The sequence below is a fragment of the Hylobates moloch genome, unplaced genomic scaffold, assembly GCF_009828535.3.
Source record: "Hylobates moloch isolate HMO894 unplaced genomic scaffold, HMol_V3 SCAFFOLD_8, whole genome shotgun sequence".
Classification (NCBI taxonomy): domain Eukaryota; kingdom Metazoa; phylum Chordata; class Mammalia; order Primates; family Hylobatidae; genus Hylobates; species Hylobates moloch.
In genome coordinates this window covers 273,544-281,348 of record NW_026652283.1, presented here as the reverse complement: position 1 = coordinate 281,348, position 7,805 = coordinate 273,544, and positions in this window count along the sequence as shown.

Genomic DNA, 7,805 nt, shown 5'->3' with positions numbered 1-7,805 from the left:
TAATATAGGCTGGTGCAAAGGTAATTGTGGTCAGTGGCAAAGACTGCAGTTAGTTTTGCACTAACCTATAAAATTCACTCTATCCATACTTTGTTATTCAAGTTAGATCAAAAAAGGTAAGTATAATGTCTTTTTTAATGTTCATGAAAAGAAATGCGGTAACTTTTCACACTTGGGCTAACATTTTATAAGACTGCTGCAGTTTGAAGTATTTATAACTGCCCTTTGGCCAATATCCTGCATTCAGTAGAACAAATTCACTTAGGAAAATAGAAATCTCCAAATCTTGTCAACTGTGTTCTGGGTTCCTTAACTCTCCTGATTTCTCCTCTGAACACCCTCCAAATGGTTCATATCCCTTTTAATATCTATACAAATCATTCCTTTTGGTCTTCATATTACAATTCTGTCTGAAGGAATCAGATCTTGAATTTTAAGATTTATGGTATTCACAGTGTGTATGGTTAAGTATCTTTATGAATTTGTTTCCTCTCCATACATATTTCTTCTACAGCCTGTGCTTTTGGAAGCTGTCAGCAAAAATTGCTGTAATTTCCATCGAGAAATGGAAATGTGAGGATTTCCTCATCATTGAAATTTGTCCTTTCCTGTACCTCACAAGAATTTCTGTTTTGTTCCTAGGGATGGATACGTTGGGGGTTTTGTAAATTGGTGGTATGCGTGGTATGAAAACATAGGAGGCAAGAGGAGAAACTGAAAGCAGAATTCAGAGTTTTAAAGTATCTCATCCCAAGTTTGTCACCTAGGAAACAATGATTTCTTTCCAAGATAATGGTATTGCCATCGCTGCCGTTGACAGGTGACTCTTCAGACTTGTTTACAGCTCGGCAAGGGCATGGATCCGTGCTGGCTCTGTGTGTTTGTTTTGCAGTTCTTGTTTGGAAAATGTTTAATATTCTAACTGCTGTAGGTTCTGTGGATTAATACATACACGTCTTAAGTCCTGTCTTAAAATTACATAGCCCTAAGATTCTCAGGTATCCTAACGTCAACTTTTCTATGCTTCTGTTACCACTAGGATAGTATCTACACATTTCTAAAAGATGGCCTGCACAAAAAATGTATTTTGGAAATATTATGTATAAATTGCCTAGTTCTATCCTGGTTTTTCTAATATGAATTAAGTTACCGTTGTATGATAAATTGTGACTGAGCAAAGGTTTTTCTCATTTGTCAGATGGTTGTAGTGGGAGGTATTAAAGTTCTAGGAGATGACAAGTGGACAGGACAGAGCGAGAAAGAAATGGTATGCTGGGTTCACCTGAAAGCCTTAGTTCCCAAGCTGTTTCTTTGCTAAACTGTGTTTTTCCAAAGTTGTATCTGCATCCTCTCTGGTTTGCAAAGGGGACAAAAGGGAAATTTTATACGTATAAAATCTAAAGAAGAGAGATCTGATAACTAAGATCAAGATACAGGGAAGGAATAGTAGATAATAAATAGTGTTAGAATATTTTGATGGGTAAATATGAGACGTTATAGAAGAAGCTGGAATGAAATGTGAATTTCGATATTAGAGCCTACCTAACAAAAATTGAAGTAGGCAACAATCCCCTTTCTTTCCCCCTTTTCAAGTCACTCCTCTCCACGTGAACAACAGCACTGCTTTTTTGGCTACAGAAAGCAGCTGAGGCTCAATCCCAAAGCAGCAGCAGGCTCCGGTCCAAAGTGCACACCAAAAGAAGCAGCAGGAGGGGTAGAACAGAGTCATTACCAAATACTGAGTACAGAATAAAGTGATCTATGAAAACCAGCATGGAAGGGCATGCTACAGGCTAAAGCCGGACTCAGGAAGGCCTGTTGTGAGGGAGAAGGGAAATCCACAGACCGGTGTGGGAGAAGAGAACCATGGGCACACAGTAAGTGGGAAGACGGAATAGTGAGTGACCCATGGCCACATGGCTCAAGGCAAAGCCGTACTCTACCATTTCTTTACAGAACCAGCATAGGTTCCCAGAGCAGAAAGCCGGCAAGGATTCCTCTTGAATTCATGTTTGAAAAATACCCTCACACTGAAATTACTAAACGAGATGGTAGTGTTTCTGTTTACACGGAAAGCTGAGTTCAGGGGTGGATCTAGATTTTGTAGGTCTTGAAGCTTAATTTGCGGAGGGTCCTCTTTATGAAAAATGGCAAAACATTAAGAATTCAAAACTAGGTACAGGAGATTGGAAGGCACCCATGCAAGGGGGTCCCGAAGCCTACGTTGAATTAACTGCAAGGTAAATCTGTTTGAGTGGAGCAGAAGGAGCCGGGGCAGACAGACATCCAAATCCTAAGTCTGTCACTTCGTAGCTTTGGAATCTTGGGCAGTTTAATTTTCCTGTCTGTGAAGCTCAATTTCTTACCTATGAAATAGGAATGATGCCAGTCTTTCTGGCTTGTCAATACAGACTAAATGAGAGAATGTATGTGAAGGTGCCTAGTACGTGCCATGACTGCTAATCTGGATGACTTTATGTGGTGCTAAGTTTTGGTAGGTATGATTGTTGATGAAAAGTGAGTATCAGCCAGGCGCAGTGGCTCACACCTCTAATCCCAACACTGTGGGAGGCCGAGGTGGGTGGATCACGAGGTCAGGAGTTCGAGACCAGCCTGGCCAACATGGTGAAACCCCGTCTCTACTAAAAATACAAAATTTAGTACAAAATTTAGTACAAAATACAAAAATTAGTCAGGCATGGTGTTGGGTGCCTGTAATGCCAGCTACTTGGGAAGCTGAGACAGGAGAATCACTTGAACCCAGGAGGCAGACATTGCAGTGAGCCAAGATCATGCCACTGCACTCCAGCCCGGACAACAAAGAGCGAAACTTCGTCTCAAAAAAAAAAGAAAAGAAAAGTGAGTATCAATTATTCTGGTCATTATTGTTTGGAGCTCTGATTCCTGGAGATTGAGGAAATGTTTAAAGTATCTGCCGAGTGAGCGAAGCACTCCTAGGCTTTTATCTATATTCAGGGGGCAGATGGCACTCTACTATCTTCAAGAAGCTTACAGACTAGAGGTGCTAGTCTGGGCTATAATCATTGGCTGTTGGAATTGGGAATATAAGAACTCTTGGAATAACTCGAGTTGCTGGATAGAAAGAACTGTGGCCAGAGCAGTTACAAGAGGGATGATCAGACCAGCAGTCTCTTTCCTTCCAAGCCTTAGATCAGCTGTGGAAGACGCAGAGCTGAAGTGAAGCCTGGGGATGATCCAGTCTTACTCTCTTGTTTTATGCATGAAAAACAGAGTCCTAGAAAGGCAAAATGGATTGCCCAAGATTATGCGGCTGATTCAGGTCATATCCGGGACTAGAATTTTGGAGTTCTGCTTCCCAGGTACATTTTTTTCGTCACACTGAACTTTGCTCTAACTCATTCTCCATTTATGCCCCTTCTTTAGTTTTCCTTCTCCATTGTCCACCTAGCAGAACTCTATGGAAGGCCACCCTGGTCCAACAGTCAGGCTGCAGGACCTTTAGGCTTCTTCTGCCTGTTAGTCTGACATGTAGGTAGAGTGCTGTCTGTTGCTGAATTTCTCCATTGGTGGAAACCAAGGGTTCAGTTGACACTACAGAGCTGTGGAAGCAAGCAGCACTAGCAGCCAGCAGGCAGGCAGCGGAAAGGGGCAGTGAGGGAGCTTTGGACACCAGTACTTGACAGGGATGTTCAGAACCTGGAGAGCTTCCAAAGGACAGCAATGAAAACAGTGGGTGGGGATGAGAAGGAAGAACTCTTAGGAAAGATAAAAGGTTTCAGATTATTTATCTTGGAGAAGAGAAGGCTGAGAGTGTCTTTGAAAAGGAGTTTCAGATATAAGACCAGCTGTAGTACATCTTCCCTGAGGCTAGACTAAGAAATTAGCTAACAGCAGCAATTAGGCTACAGAGCTTTTCAAATTTAGCTGCCTATTAGAGACATCCAGAGAGCTTTTTAAAAAATCTCAATGTTCAAGCTTCACCTCAGAACAATTAAATCAGAATTCTCTTTAGGAGTGGGCATTAAACATCGGTAATTTCTTTAATGTTTCCTGGGGTAGCCAACATTGATTTCCGATTCAGAAAATTTAAAATTTTAATCTTTGGAATAATTGGGAGGAAAATGGCCCAATGATGTCAAACTATGCTAGGAAAAAATATATTTTTTTTAATGGAGGAAATAGGGATAAGATATAACAAGAGTCGGGAAAGTTGGGATTGGGCTTAGTGTGAAGGAGGAGAATATAGGGAAGAGGGGGTGAAAACCCGTGGCCAAGGCCTTGAGAACAGGTATAGGTGCCTTCCTCCCGCTACTGTCACCACTTTCTGTTACGTCAGTTCACTTCGAGTTTATGTGGCTATTATGGCTGAGAAAGAGAAAAGAAGCCCCTGACAGCTGGAAATTGGACACTATCAATTAGGCTTTGTATTGCTAGGAGCTGCCCTCGTGTTCATTCTCACATATCAATGTCAGGCAAGGCCACTCTGTGATCATGGTGGATCCAGACACAAATAAGATCACCCTGTGATGACGTCTGAACAAAGACAACAACGTAAACATTGTCCAAACCACACAAATGATCGAACATCTTTTGCCGGCTAACATAAGTGACCGCTGCTTCCTTACCAATCACAGCTTTTCACTTCACTTCATTCTCCTGCCTTCTAGACAAAATCCATTAAGAAACCCAATTATAAAATTACTCCTCCTTCCTCACAGCATCCAATCCAAAGCAAAGCCCTGCTTCCTGAAGCCTCCTCAAAATCACCTAACAGAAATTCATCCAATAACAAGTCCTCAGTGACACCCTCTGACTGAGACACCTCACAGTTTACATTGTGTGCACTCTCCCTTGTTGCCATGAGTAAGGAACCCAACTGTGTGCTCCTCGTGGTCTTTGGCTCACCGGCATTGACACAGCACAGTTTGAGCAGGTCGTGCCTGTTTTTTCTTGTTTGGGGAACCAGAACAGATGAGAGCTGTCATGTTTCCCAGTCATGGGAAAACAATCATGTTTCCCTTCTGGGTCCCCTCTCTCTCTCTGGGCTGAGACATGAGAGATGAGATTCCGGCCACACTTTGCATTCCACATCAGTCAGCTGCGTGATCAGTGCATCAATATATTTTGCTCATCACAAATAACATCCTGCAGTGGTGTTTAAAAATGTTTAGGATAGAAGACTGTCCAGCAGTTGAAGTTGCCCTTTTTCAATGCTGTCGCTCTGCCCTAACCCTCACCACAGCCCCACAGCGTCAGGGTGTCTCCATTCACTCCGAACCCCTGCTCACTAACTGTTCATCAGCCAAGAGCTTCCCACGGAGACTAGTCACATAAGTGTCGCAAACTCTGTGTACTCTGAGAGTCAGACAAGAAATCAGGGAAACAGGGATTGGAGGAAACAGGATAAAATTGGGAAATAACTGCAATTACTTTTCTAGAGTTAAAGACAAAAGGTATGATTTTCCTTAATAGGGAGGGCAGAGTAGTAGGAGAGAATTGTGGAACACATTAGGATAGGAAGAGAGCCTTCTGATGAGATTTTAAAGTATTCTTCAGGTCTGATGAGATTTTCAGTGAAAGCAACGTTTTTCTTGTCATTTTCATTATTCACCTCTTTCCTAAGAAAGTTATGTTTAATCTAACCACGGGCCAGCAATAGCCAAAATAAACAGTACTAGAGTTGTGCTTTTTAGTGTTTTTGTTGTCTTTTTTCCTCCCCCTCTAGACTTAATAGATAGCATGGTAGCTATAAGTAAATAATGGACTTTAGAATTGTACAAACCTGAGTTCAAACCCTGGGTCTACCATTTACTAGTTACGTGGCCTAGCAAGTAATTTAATTATCTCTAAGCCTTTGTTTTCCTATCTTTAAAATGGTCATGTCAGTAATTCTTATGTCATAGGTTTCTTCCGAGGATAAATGAGATGGTGCCTGTATAGCACTTAGCACCACCCCGGCACATTTGAAATGCACAACAAATGTTACTAATGGTAATGGTTGACATTATTAATATTCTTTGTCATAAGTCTTGTTTCTTTCAGATCTTGGGTCTGGCATGGTGGCTTACGCCTATAATCCCAGTGCTTTGGGAGGCTGAGGCAGGATTGCTTGAGGCTAGGAGTTTAAGACCAGCCTGGGCAACATAGCATGATCCTATCTCTATGAAAGATTAAAAAATAATTAGCTGGGCATGATGGTGCAAACCTATAGTCCCAGCTACTGGAGAGACTGAGTTGGGCGGATCCTTTGAGCCTGGGAGGTTGAGGCTGCAGTGACCTATGATTGTGCCACTGCACTCCAGCTTAGGCAATAGAGTGAGACCCTCTTCTCAAACAAACAAACAAAAAACAAAGAAAACAAATTGGAGTTTATAGAATTTAGGTGAATTATCCCATCTGGGATCAAACAGAAAACGCTTCACAGTTTTCAGTGACACCTCTGATTTCTGCACGTAACATCCCAGAGCTTTTCACAGCAGGGTCAAGTACTTGGGCTCTAATAGAGTGTAAACAAAAATCTTAAAAAACAGCAACAACAACAACAACAAAAAAAACAGAAAAAAACTTTATTTTAAGCTAATTTTAGACTTACAGAAAAATTGCAAAAATAGTACAGAGAGTTTCCATCTTTCACTCAGCTTCCCCTGATGTTAGCATCTTTCACAACCATAGTACAATTGTTAGAATGATGAAATTAACATTGGTAGAGAACTATTAAACTAAAGACCTTATGCAACTTTCACCAGTTTTTACATTCATGTCCTTTTCTATTCCAGGATCCTATCTAGGATCCCATTCAGGACCCCACATTGCATTTAGTTGTGATTTTCCCTTAGTCTCCTGCAGCCTAAAACACTTGCTCAGTCTTTCTTGTCTTGTCTGTCTTGTCTTTCGTGACACTTTTGAAGAGTAGTGATCGGTAATTTTGTCAAATGCCTCTCACTTTGGGTTTGTCTTATGTTTCTTATGATTGAACCGCATTTTTGGCAAGAATACCACAGAAATGTTGTGTCGCTCTCAGTACCTCATATCCATGGTTCATGATATAGAGAGATATTGATGTCTTACTACTATCTTACTACTGGTGATGTTGACCTTGGTCATTTGGTTAAGGTGGTTTCTGCCTGGCTTCTCTACTTCAAAGTTACTATTTTTCCCTTTGTAGTTAATAAATATCTTGGGAGAGACACTTTGGAATTGTAAAAATTCTGTTCCTCCTTGAACTTTCACCCACTAATTTTAGCATTCATTGGTAGATATTGTCTGCAACAATTATTATAGTGGTGTTTGTCTAATGGTGATTTTCTATTTTTCTCTTTCCTTCTACATGTATTAAGACTTCTTTTTCTTTGAGATGAGGTCTTGCTGTGTTGCCTCAAACTCCTGAGCTTAAGTAATCCTCCCACCTCAGCCTCCCTGAGTAGCTGAGATTACAGGTGCATGCCACCATGTTCGGCATCCTTCTGTATGTATTAATTGGAATTCAACTGTAAGGAAGACTGGTCCTTTTATCCCACTTATTAACTTATTGGTTATTTGTATCAGCATGAACTTTTTAGTGAACTTTGTTCTTTGGGCTACAATCCAATACTATCATTATTCATTTTGTTCAAATTATTTCAGTTATAGCAAGCCATAATTTGTTGTTTAGTCTGTTCTACTTGCTCTTTTCTTTTCTTTCAGTGTGATATTTGAAAAGGGATCCAAAAAGTCAACAGGTTTCTGACTCCTGTGGTTAAACAGAACTGTATCTCTTAATTTAAAGGTCTCCAGAGGAGAACCCACCACCTCCTTTGCCACCTTGATGTTGCTCAGAAATGTTC